This window comes from Equus quagga, chromosome 6 (genome assembly GCF_021613505.1).
Source record: "Equus quagga isolate Etosha38 chromosome 6, UCLA_HA_Equagga_1.0, whole genome shotgun sequence".
In the NCBI taxonomy this organism is placed as follows: domain Eukaryota; kingdom Metazoa; phylum Chordata; class Mammalia; order Perissodactyla; family Equidae; genus Equus; species Equus quagga.
Window position 1 is genome coordinate 112,064,495 of NC_060272.1, and position 12,551 is coordinate 112,077,045.

Sequence of the window (12,551 nt, forward strand, 5' to 3'; positions counted from 1 at the left end):
TGACTTATTTTGCTTAGCATAACACCATCAAGGTCCATCCATGTCTCAAATGGCATGATTTTGTCTTTTGGGAGACAATATTTGCAAATCATATATCCAATAAGGGGTTAATTTCCAAAATATATAAAGAATTCATACAATTCAACAATAAAAAAATGAACAACTCAATCAAAAAATGACCAGAAGATATGAATAGATATCTTTTAAAAGAAGACATACAGATGGCAAATAGGCACATGGAAAGATGCTCAACATCAATAATTATTAGAGAAATGCAAATCAAAACTACAATGAGATATCACCTCACTTCTGTCAGAATGACTATTATTAAAGGAAATAACAAGTATTAAAAAAGATGTGGGGAAAAGGGAACACTCATACACTGCTGGTGGGAATGCAGACTGGAACAGCCACTACAGAAAAAAGCATGGAATTTCTCAAAAAGTTAAAAATAAAAATACCATATGACCTGGCTATTCTATTTCTGGGTATTTATACAAAGAACATGAAAACACTAATTTGAAAAGATATATGCACCCCTATGTTCACTGCAGCATTATTTACAATAGCCGAGACTTGGAATCAACTCAGTGCCCATCAATGAATGAATGGATAAAGAAGATATATATACACAATGGCATACTACTCAGCCATGAAAAAGATGAAATCATGTTATTTGCAACAACATGGCTGGACCTTGAGGGTACTTGGGTTTTTTAAAAATGCTGCATAAAACAACAGCTGTATACAACATATTTGATCACAAGCCACTTCAGTAATTTATAAAACAGCTTTTGAAAACCTTCTATATATGCCAGGTTGTTCTACATGCTGGGAAGAAGTAATGATGAAGAGCCAAGAGTCTCTGTTCTTAAAGAGCTTATAGCCAAGAAGAAAGAAGAAATAATGTAAAAAGTGTAATGATAAACTTGGGAAGGAGAAGTTATTGGGTTTATCCAAGAGAATTGGGGGAGATTTTACAAGAAATGGCATTTAATTTGTTTTGGAAATGTATAGAATGCATAGGAATTCTAAAGGCAGAAAATTGGTGGAATGCACTTTAAAAGACAGAAAAAAAATGCTATATGTAAAAAAGTAGAAAATTAAAAAGATATAAAATGTCTGGGGGAAACAATATGCTGAATGGATAAAACTAAAACTCAACTTTTATCTAGCTTACAAAAATAGCCTTTGTGTGAGATTAACATGATAAATATACCCATAAAATAAGCCAGCATTATTCTTATTGTCTACATATATTAAAAAAATCATTTTCATATTACACTGTATTCTTTCTTAAAGTATAAGGCGCTAAGTCAAATTATTAACTCATTTTCCTGAATTTCCAAAAAGAATCCTGAAGAAATAGTCCATAGCTGTCTCTCATCCATCTTTCCCCTTCACAAACCACTGGACCGTATGCCATCTGTTTTTGCATTTATCACCACTACCCTCTATTTTGATAAACTAGAATGTCCAGGAATATCCATCATATTTTACTCTTCAAGAAGTAATGCTTTATCAGCTTCACTTTATTAAGAACTCCATAGGATATTACCCTAATTTCCTTGGTCACTGCAAGAAAGTGGCCTAAAGGTCACAAGTTTTCATGGTGAACTTAAATCGCTAAACTGAGATTTCATATTTCAGAGATACACTCTTTTCTTTTCTTTTTTTCCAATCCTATGAGAAGGCAACCTAATTGAGAAGGCAACTAAATTACTACAAAAAGATATTGAAAAGAAAGATGTTAGTAATGGAGATGATGTTGAGGGAAAAATGGAATAATCTTTATGTAAGATTGGAATCTTAAGATGAATTTAGATCAAGTGCTAGAAAAAAAGACATGTGCATGTACATACACACACAGACACACACACACCATGGGGCAGAAAGCTTATTTTATTTCCTGGCCAGCTTTCTTCAGCATTTTCCTAGCCAGGACTAGTTGCCAATTCAACTTTCTCTCTCATCTAAAATCTGCAAATCTAATTGATCCAAAACCAGGGCATTCATATGGCAACATTTTATTGGCGGTTGCAGGTCACCACATCTTAAAGCCTGGAGCTCAAGCTTCACATGCTCTACTTCCTTATTATCTCCTATGTGGTCAACATTCCTGGGCATGCCTGGAGGCTTGCTCAATTATTAATAAGGTGATTGTCTTTTCCAAATGATTACCCTTTTTCCATGTACAGCTCCCTTAGTCCAGAACACTGTAGGGGAGAGGAATGAGTAGAAGCATTCTGGAACCAGAACTCTATCTGAAACCTATAATAATGTACCGCAGAGTATATCAGAAAGTCATGCTGACAGTTTCTGTGGCATTTTCATGCATCTGCCTTGCTATCTGATGACTATTGCATCGTGGTGTAATATTTTGTTAATATTTAAGGGATTGTAAATCAAATGCAGCATGTTTTGTTATTTTTAAGAACATGTAATATTGTTAAAATATGTGATATTAATGATTCATTGCAGTTTTTAAATCTTATTTTTCTTTTATGAAGCCACCAACAGATCATATTTGGTGATCAGTAGATACAAAAATTTAACTTAGAAAAATTCACATCATAGAGACTTTGCTACAGTTCATTAAAAACTGCTTCCACAGCCCCCTGACATTTACAGTATGCCTATCTGCAGTATACTCATATTTTCAAGACACTTGAGTATTTTCCTTATGATAATCTGAGAGAAAGCTACCTTTATTTTATGTGTTGTCATCAGGTATCATAAATGCTTCATTAATTTCTAAAGGCTTCCACAACATAGAAGAAAAACTAGCTTTTAGAATGTGTCAGGTGTAGATTTAAATCCAGGGTCTGTCCCTTATTGGATGAGTGATCTTGGAATTTTATTGTTTTCTGTGAGCCCCAGTTCACTCATCTGTTAAGTGGTTATAACCACCATCCTAGAATGCTACCTTAAAACTGCATATGTAAAAAGCCAGTCATGTAAAAAGCTTTCAATTACTGTGCTTTCCCCCAGTTCAGGACCTTACATATGAGGGTGACAGGAAACATTGGACTTCACATTTTTAGCGCCATCTTCGTAATTTTTAGAAAATGAAACAAATTAGATTTTCTCAGTATGTATGATCTAAGAAGTCGTGTAGCTGTATAGTATTTTCAGAGAATCATTAACACTTCAAGACCCAAGGGCCTTAGGAAACTACAGTGAAATGAGTGTTTTTAAAGCTGTGAAACAGTTAAAATGACCATCAGGCCAATATGTCTAAGTCATTGCACTACAGTAGGTCCACAAGGGCTCACAATTTACGGCTTCTTCTCTAATGGTATTGTTCCTGAAGGAGAAGGAGAGTTGTTTAAAACACAAAGTACAGTATAGTGAAATAAGTCACTGACGGTCAATTGTTTTCTGGACAAATCGCCTCAATATCACACTGTGAAGAAAGTGATTTAACCAACTCTTTAAAGTTGTTCCTATGAGGTAAACCGGGAGAAAGCATGATGTTCCCAAGACCCAAAACAATGATGTAAGAAGCTAATCACAAGCCAAACCACCCAGTATCCAAACTATAAAGCTGTCAGCACTTGGATGGGGAAGGAAGAGCTATTCTTAACAAATAAAAAAATGAAAATAGCAGTCGTTCATGCCTGTGATATATCTACACTCAGAGTAAGAAATAGAGCTTAAGACTTAGTTCCATAGAACATTATGCTGTTTTCTCCTCTGCATTAAGAGTCAAGCAAATACCATACTGCCTCCAGACAGGAAGATGCTGAACAGCTTTCACTGAGAAAAATGGCATTTCTGGGGGCAAATTGATGCCTCCCTAGAACCAGAATGAACTATTGTCCTTGCACAGAGCTCACCTTCTCTTTTTCACACGTTAGCCTAGTTGCTAATGCCTTTGTTTTAGAAAACTTATATTGAAAACCGGAAGAAGGGATCTATTCCAGATAAGGTACTGTGTAGAACTACTATTGTATTTTGGCTGGGAAAGTGATCATTGAGTTGTCAACTGAAAGGTGACAACTTAAAGTCAGAAAAAATAGGAGAACAAGATTCCAAATCCTGTAAACGGAAATACATATTAATTTTACTGAGAGGAGTGTTCTTAATTTATATTTGTATATTTCAATGGTTTTTACTCCAATATTAAAATATACACACAGATACTGAATGTTATTTAATCCCAGTAATTATACCCAGCTCCAAATGCAAGTTTCTCTAACTCAAAATCCTTAATTCAACAAATTTAATTCTGTATACATATCCAATAATTTTCCACATTTGAGTTCAGATATATGCATATTGCACATATTTCAAGTAATTTTTGTTGGGAATAAGAAATATTATTTCTATCCCAAACGTTTGTTGAGAATGAAAAATAAGAAACAATAAGAAATAAGAAAATGAGGAAATTCAAAGACTAGAAGAGAGAAGTAAAGCCCATCTGAGAGAATGGAAATTGTTTTCAGTGAAGCCATGGGAACAGCAAAAAAGATGAGAAAGAATAAACCCAGGACAGTGAATTAAGACGGAGCTGGATAGGCACAGGATTTGCCACAGAAGGATCTAGAATGCTGAAGTGAATAACTTGTGCTGTATAATTCAGACAGATATTTAGATAATGGAATAAATTAGGAGAAGGGAGCATCCTGTGTAAAACATCTGCAATAAACACGATTTTGTAAATACCTCATTGAAGTTGGTGAAAATGCAAAGCCTAGAAAATTTTAGTAAGACAGATAGATAGATAGACAGGCTGATAGATAGATAGATATACAGATGGACAGACAGATGACAGAGCGTGTATATCATTTTAAGTATGCTGGGTTATTTTCTCTATAATGATTGTGAAATGAGTCTAGGACTTTTACAGTTTCATGGTCTATCTCTGGCCCCAATCCTAAATTTTTAAACCTATAGTTTCAAGCTTTTCATTACAGAGTGTTCTACTCAGGTTTTCAGGAATGTAGAAGAGGGACCGCTGAACTTCAAAATGCTAATTCATTCTCTAAATTACACAGCACAGTTTATTGGAATAATTACTGTACTCTAAGGGAGCAGGCCAGGGTTGCATCCTCAATCTGTGACAATGGAGAAACCACATAGTCTCTCTGCCTTCACTTTCCTAACAGTAAAACGAGGATACAACTAAGGCGAAAGATGAATTCTATCATTTCTAAGATTCTGCTAAGACAAGAAAAGTTTATGATTCCAATAAATTTGTGAGTTAAAGTTCATTAAGCTCCTTGGCTAGCTTAAGCGATGCAACACAGGAAGTTTTCACAGCAAAACTGAGAAAAGGAGTCACTATATGACCTATTCAAGAAAGTATGCCTTCTGTATTAATTTATATCAAATTCACGTTACTTTAGATAAATTATATATGATTCAAATGTATATCGTAGATTCCTTCCCCAATTTTAAATGATTCATTGCCTAAATAAACTTTTTCTCACTTGATTCTCTATAAAAAGACTTGAAAATGACTTTGTAGAAGTTGTTGAGAATAAGTCTCACAGTAAGTGACTTTAGAAAAGTTCAGCGTGGGCTAGAAAATCAACAACGATTATTTTTTAAGTATGGGAAATATATACGTATTATGACGATATTAGGCAATATGACCGATAGCATTTAGGTTACTGAAATCACTGGCTATCTTCACTTGGAAAAATAAAATAGTTTTCTTCCCTATTATTTGACATTGTGGGCATCAACAAAAATATCTAAGTGCTTTCAAATATTAATAATCATCACTATTAAGGATTTAAAGCTGACTGAGAACAATTTTTAAATACTAACTATAACTAAACATACTCTTTTGAAGATTATGAAGTTGGGAAAAATTATTAATATTTACTGTGAATTAACAGGAACACTTCAAAGGGAGTACCATAAAGTTTTTTCTGGAAATCAAATGGGAAAACACCTATGTGCTCTACCTTGTCACTGCATTTTATGAGGGCAATAAATGAATTTTTTAGTCATGGTCTAAAGTAGAAAAGGAGTTGTAAAACACTAGTGTCTTTATGATCTAGAAATTAACTCTGCACATTCCCCTTGGTAATTAAGCAAAGAGCATTGTCATTTAAATCACTCTTACAAAGCATGACTTTATTATAGATGCAGGATGAGTAAAATGCATGAATGTCAATCTGCGTCTGCTTTATATGCCTGCCAACAAAAGAAAGCGGCCACTTTCAGTGATTACAAACCACATCAAGTGGAGTCTATATGTCCCATCTTCACAAGAGACAGGTGGCAGCTTGATGAATTTTCTTTTTTAGCACCAGTGTCTTCCTCTGTCTGTCCCTCTCCCCCAATTCTTTTTCTCTTCCCCTCCCCCACCCCTTCTCTCCCTAGGGGTTCAAATATCATTGCTACATTGCACAAGAGATGAATCCATTTTCTTTCTTCTAACTCCTCTTCCTGGGGAGATTGAGAATCTCTTCATTGATTCTGACTAGGGAATTATTATTATTTTTTTAAGTAGAAAAGACTTCTGACCTTTCAAATGATCAGATTAGGGCGGTTATTTTCACATTATTAAGTAATCAAGAAACAAATGCATTAGGAAAGAGTTTGGTTCACAGGCGGGCCTGTTGGCTTCTAAAAAAATAACTTTGCACTGACAGCTAACCCAGATTCCATTTCCTCCTTTGCCTATGAACCACATGGGAAGCTAAAATGCATTTTAACATTGCATTTTGCCTAAAGGCTATCAGTAAAATTTAATTTTCTTACTGCATTGATTTTTCCATTATAAGTTGTAACAGTCTAATGATATCTCATAAGAATTTTCAGTATTGAGGAAAAGGATGTGAACGATTTCCCAATGATAACTGCTTAGAAACATATTGTGATTTTGAAACAAATCTTCTATGTCTGTTTTTGATGGACAGTCGTTTATAAATATGGAACATTTCATACTCTTAGTGCTTAGATGATGCTTTTAATTCACACATTATAAAGTTTAATACATAACCTGCCCCTTAAAAAAGAGAAGCCCAATATTTCAAATCAAAACATTCTATTGTAGGCAAGAAATTCAGTATTTAGATATGGGGTTGACTGTTATCATTAAAAATTAATGTGCCACAATGAAATAAAGTAAATGAAAGACTAATGGAAAGCTCTTCTCTCAGCCTTAATTGCATTCAGTAAAGGTTGACATCTTACCCTAATTACCTCAAATACATCAGGTTGTCATATTTTTATTTCAAGTTTGGACAAAGCATGCATCAAAGATATCACACAGCCCATTTCCCAAAAAAACAAACAAACCACACCCCCCTCCCCGGATTCTTCTGTTCCTTTTAAATGGTTGTCTTGTCTCTGAAGCTTCAGCAAAACTTAAAATAACCATGTTGAGAAAACATATAAAAAAATAGAAGCAGTGTCACAGTGAAATCAACACAGAATTCAATGTGCCATATGTTCAATAGCTCCAAGGGAATATTTTAATTATTATTTCACATTGTCATAAACACTACAGGTGGTTATAAATATAAAATGGAGATTTGTGAACAAAAAATTAACCGAGTTAAATACATCATTGTTAACAAGGGTAGATGCCACCAAATGGAATATGTCTTAATTGCTATCACTCACCCTTATCTTTGGTGTGCTCATTGTGGGCATGTCTCTGATACTTATTTTCATGCAATTTGGTTTCCACTTTTTTTTTTTAACATTTAAAGGGCTTGAAATAGAAATGGAGAACATCTGTTTCAAAGAAATAAATTGTTCTTTAAAATGTCATCAAAATAATTTAGAAAGTCAATCCTTTTCCTATTTTAAAACTCTAAATTTTAATTTTTAAACCACTGTGCATACTGGGGTAACTTTTATTTAAAAAATAAAGAAAATCACATCTTCATTCTTTAATAAGGACATCCGTTTCTGAGTAACTTAATGGACACTCTCATTTCAAATGAGCCTTCCAAATGTTTAGTTTAGTTTTAGAAAATAATGTGTCCTGTATTTAGTCAATATAACCAGACAGAATTTATAATTATCAACTAATTATGATCCCTTCATTATTCTCTGTCATCACTGCTGAGCTAAGATCATCCATAGTAAATAATGAATCAAATTACAGATTGAAGGCAAATTTCTGAGCCAGTAGTGTTAATGACCAGATTTGGCTTTTAAAAGCTCCAACCAATCTTGACTAGGTCATGTCACATTTCTACCTTGTATTCATCATTCTATTTAACATCTTCATTTACAAGTTATGTAAACAAAAGCCACATGGTAATCTGGAGTAGAAAACATTTGAGGTCAATCTTTCATTTTTAGTGTTTGCAATTAAGAAACAGAAATTAATTTATTCTAAATAAGTAAAATCATGCCTGCCAAGGGACAATTCTTTTAATCAGCCACTCACACTCTGCATTTTCTTCCATCTAGGCTTATGTTTACATTAGTCCCTTGAAGTTGTAACACATAAATATGCTACTCATTGTACAACGCTCTGCTGAATAGTCACCTCATTGAAGAAGTCATCTGATATTTCTAAATGGAATTAATTGCCAATCTTAATGAATAAGAGATGCATTGATTGCTGCTTCTACTTCAGCTGGTTGCCCCTTTGCCTGTCTCTTTGAAAATATGGTAACTTACTACAGAAAAAAACAAAACAAAAACCCAAATGTAAAATTTCTATAGGAAGGCACACATCTGTCCCACTAGATAGTAGGCCAAGAGTGTAAATGTCCTAAATCACTCACTCTTATGATAGTTAAAGTGCTTTTCATTTTAAATAAGGAAACTCATTCAACTAACTCATGTGAAGGGAAAGAGGCTGACTGAAGGGTCTAGGGTTATGTCTAGCTGTGTGCTAGCAAATATTTAACAAGTGGCTCTCCATCCCACATTCACAGCATTTGCCAATTTCCATGGTGCAAATCATGGTCACATTCAAGCTATGAACATGATGCCATTGAATGCAGAGATGGGAAGATATGCACACATTTCGCTCTCAAAAGCTCGTTCTGTCATACTATTAATTTTTCATAAAACTCAAGGGGAGAATGTCGACACAGGCCTCACAGGGATTGAAAACATGATCCAGAAAGCCATGAACAACTGAGGCTACTCTTTGTGTTTCTTAATGGCCAGGTGGGATCCTTTCACTATGCATCTTTCTACGTCTGCTTCAACTTTTTTTCTGTAGGCAGAGAGGTACACATGCCTTTCTTATTAGTACACATTTCACCCACAAGGCCTTCTTATTCTGGTTTTCCTATCACATTTCTGTTCAAGCCGTAGAAGATACAGATGAGCATTCTTAATCCTGAATCTACAAGTTTTCTGGACAGATAATTAATTTGCTCACCTTGAATGTGATTACCATCCCTGTATCATGATGGTGATGGTGGTGACTATAATGGTGTGTGTGTGTGTGTGTGTTATGTGTGCTTGAGAAACGTTTGGACTATGGTAGCACATGGAAATAAGAGACATAGAGGAGTACATCACTGTGGCTAGAGGGATAGTTTTCCAATAAAGGAAATGGGTCTGGTTTAGACAGCTATCTACCCACCCTCAACTGAAAATGTCTATTGTACTCATTGTGGTAGAAAAACTGATGCTTCCTCTTTCCACCCCCAAAGATGACTACATCTTAATCCGGAATCTTTGAATATATTACCTTGTGTAGCGGAAGGACTTTGCAGATGTAATTAACCCAAAGATCTTGAGATGGGGAGGTTAGCATGAATTACCTCGCGGGCCCAATGTAATCAAAAGGGTTCTTTTAAGTGAAAGAGATAGGAGCATCAGAGCCAGAAAAAGATGATGATGGAAGCAGAGTTCAGAGTGATTCAATTGCTGGCTTTGAAGATGGACCAGAATCACAAGCCTAGGAATACAGGTAACCTCTGGAAGGTAGAAATGGCAAGGAAATTGATTCTCCCCTAGAGCTTCTAGAAGGAATACAGCCCTACCAACATCTCAATTTTCACTCCTTGAGCCCCAAACTGGACTTATGACCTCTGCAAATATAAAGATAATGAATCTGAGTTGTTTTATTTCACTAAGTTTGTAATAATTTGTTACAGTAGCAATAGAAAACTAATACATTGATCAAATATGATTTGCCAGGCTAGATACTTAAGTATTTAATCTATAAATTGGAAATCAACACTGAACTTAAGATACTTAATTGATTAAAACAAGCAAATTTATATATATAGGATATCTATGTCATCGCTAATATAATTTGAGGTCCTTAAAGTAAAAAAATAAGAAATCTATTCTTCAAAGAGTATAATTCATGTTCACACTGTAGGACCAGGAGTGAGTTAACCTAAATATTCCAGTTCAGTTTCAAGGTATTTAAATGAGAATTTCTTGAACAGCTTTTGAAGCTTCTAAAGACAATTATGTTACTAGATGACAATAATTTGGGTTAGGAAGATACCATAATATATATTAATTTACCAGAGTTATAGAACCAGTGCATAATTGTACTTACAAAATTTTATATTACATCCAAATAGTTATGATTAATTTGAGCAGGTTTATTTTATTTTAGGGGTTCTTACAAGTTTTTTACTTCTTTTATACAAAACTGCAGACACCCAAAAACAGGAATGATATCCATGAATATACTGTTTCAAAATCAGAAGAAGCCCAATAGGAATTGTTGATTATCTAGTCCTAATTCTGCTGCTATATGAGTGATTTGTATTTTTATAAAGATATGAAACTGATCAATAACTCAGAATTCAGAACCTCATTTCTTCACCTGTGGAAGCAAATAATTAATTGAGATTACTGTATGCCAAAATGTATATTGTGAATCAGTAACAGAATACAGCATTGTCATTTCCATTCATACTAGTTTTCTGTTCAAATTTGAAATCAATAGAAACTGAAATCAGAGGTTTAACTCTTCGTTGTTTTAGCTTAATTAAGCATAAACCATAACAATGAATTACTTTACTTGTGTCTTATGTTAAACTCAGGAGAACCTAGCCTAACTCTTTTTCCATACAGTACCAATAACACATTCTAGCAAAATCTCTAACTCATATAAGGTTAAACAACCTTCCAATGAGATATCATTGGTGTCACTATAAACTTTTCAATCCGTCTTAGCTAGAATGTAGAAACAATGTTGATATATATCATTTTTAAACAAAACATTACATTGTCTTGATAATGTGTTTTTATTTCAATCAACACTGTATAAAACTACGTCAATATATCCATCCTTTAAAATAAAATGTGAGTCCATGTGTTAATATGCCACGAATACAACGATGGTTTAAAGCCTTTTCTGATTCTCTTAAGTCTTCTTGCCTCCTTTGCTTTACTTTTTGCTTATTTTCTTGTATATTTAAGGTACAAAATTTTGCTGATATATATCATTTCAATCATTTTATGATTAGATATAGGATTGAATAGAAATTCTGTCAGAACTTTGGTACTCTAAGGTGATACAGAACTACTAGTAATAATAGTAATCATATTAGTAGTATTGCTAGTAACTGACCATACTAAAAAGTCATGAATTATAATACCTGAAAGCTATGAATAATACTACCCATCCCACAGAGGGGGAAACTAGGCCTCAGGGAGATAAAATTATTTGCACTGTAGCACGTGGGTAGTGTATCTGGACATATACCCAGAAGTATCTCATCTTTAAATCAATTTTCTTTCCACAATATCATTTTATATGGTACACATTAAGTATCATTAGACACACACGGATCTTCATATAGCATAGAGATGCATGTCTAATGAAAACCAAATAGTGCACTGATTTTCCTCAAATATAGGAAATGTTTGTCAGAGAAATACTGCTGTCATACTCATTTTGAGCTGCCATAACAGAATACCATAGAAGGGGTGGCTTAAACAACAAATACTTATTTCTCACAATTCCGGATGCTAGAAGTCATAGATCAGGATGCCAGCATGGTTGGATTCTTGGTGAAGGTCCTCTTCCTGGTTTACAGATAAGCATCTTCTCAATGTATCACCACATGGCAGAGAGAGAGAAAGCTCTCACTCTCTTCCCCTTCTAATGAAGACACAAACCCCACCACGGCGCCTCCACCCTCATGACCTGATTACTTCCCAACGGCCCCACCTCCAAATACTCTCACATTAAGGCTTTAACCCACGAATTTTGGGAGTTGCAAACATTTAGTCCATAGCAGTTGCTCTTTCAATAAGAGGCAGCAAAACACAGGCGCTCCGAGTGCAGACTTAGGTGCCAGGCTGCAGGGGTTCCCGTCTTAGTTCTTCCACCTTCCAAATGTACAAATTTATGCAAGTTACATGCTGTCTCTTTCCTTCAATTTCCTCTTTTCTAAAATGGAGATAGAAATCATCCTTGCCCAACAGGACTGTTATGAAGATTAATAGTTAATATTTATAAAGTACTCAGAATAGTTTCTGGCACATATAAAGTACTGTAGAAATATTTGTTCAACAAATGAGAAACAATATTAAGTCTCAGAAGAACTGTGTCAATCTTAAAATGAACCAGTGGATTTTAACTGTGTTCCAAATTCTGAAGAAAGATTATATGAATATTACATATTTTAAATATATAT